At 27.8% G+C, this 1123-nt stretch overlaps 1 non-coding gene across 1 annotated transcript; it reads left to right on the top strand.

The window, feature by feature from the left end:
* The first annotated feature begins 706 nt into the window (after positions 1–706).
* On the top strand, positions 707–778 carry Trnae-cuc (transfer RNA glutamic acid (anticodon CUC)). Its single transcript has one exon. It is a non-coding gene; the product is annotated as a tRNA-Glu (tRNA).
* The last annotated feature ends 345 nt before the right edge of the window (positions 779–1123 follow it).

The following is a 1123-nucleotide window of genomic DNA, read 5'->3' on the forward strand; positions in this document are numbered from 1 at the left end:
GGAATTAATATTAACGTAGTTCCGAACTAAATATATAATTGAAAAAAATAACTAATTTAAAACCAAAATAAATACATATTTTTTTAAATATATATATATATCTGTAAATACATGTATTTGTATTGTTTGTAAATAGATGCACTTGCATCAAAATATAAATATATATATTTTTGTGTGTTTAAAACATTTTTTTATTCAAAGAGAAGCAGACTTAGTTTCTTAAATTATATCTAAACACTGAGATCACTAGATACAATCTTTGATTTCTCTTCAATATCGTGCTATTCTTTCGTTTTTTACAAAAGATCTTAATAGCTTTAGACGGGAATTTTACAAATAAAGAATTTTTGGTTTCAACAAGTGAACATCTTTGGGGGAAAATTACAGTCTATCCAAATCAGAATTATTTCTGAACTCGGATAAAGTGAAATTATTATATGTATAAGTTAAATCAACGATTTTCAGATTAAAAACTTTAGGATGCATGAATCCAAATTTTAAATATAAAAATAATTTTAAACAAAAAGGTAAAAGAAATTAGAATAATTTATTTACCGCAGTTTTAATGTTCAAACACAGCTCTTACCATATCTGATCAGCGATTCTGAAGAGAAAACATTGAAAAAAAAATTTAGAACAGTGCTCCGAAATGTTTTTCTAGAGCAACAACAGACAACAGAATATTTGCTTAAATGTTCATTCTGTCTCCCACATGGTCTAGTGGTTAGGATACCTGGCTCTCACCCAGGAGGCCCGGGTTCAATTCCCGGTGTGGGAAATACTTTTTTTCCCCACTTCTTTATGATTCTAAGAATAAAGATTCTTGAACATAAGTATATTACAATCAATAGAATATGTACTCTTATAAAAGAAAGTGTGAAAATCTGCTTTAGCTACCTTAATATCTCTCCACCTCTTTTCAAAATTCGAAAAAGAATTATAGATAATATTTTACCCTTTTAGTTCATTTTCACTATTATCGAGACATTTTTGTGTATTTTTAGGTTTCTCATTTTCCTTCATAAAGTCGTTTTTACTGAAAAAATAAAGATAAATGGCGAGCTGCTAGTATTTAGTAACTCGAAGCTTCTGAATTGTAGACATTCAGTTTCAATTCTCATTC

The sequence above is a fragment of the Argiope bruennichi genome, chromosome 2 (genome assembly GCF_947563725.1).
Source record: "Argiope bruennichi chromosome 2, qqArgBrue1.1, whole genome shotgun sequence".
NCBI lineage: Eukaryota > Metazoa > Arthropoda > Arachnida > Araneae > Araneidae > Argiope > Argiope bruennichi.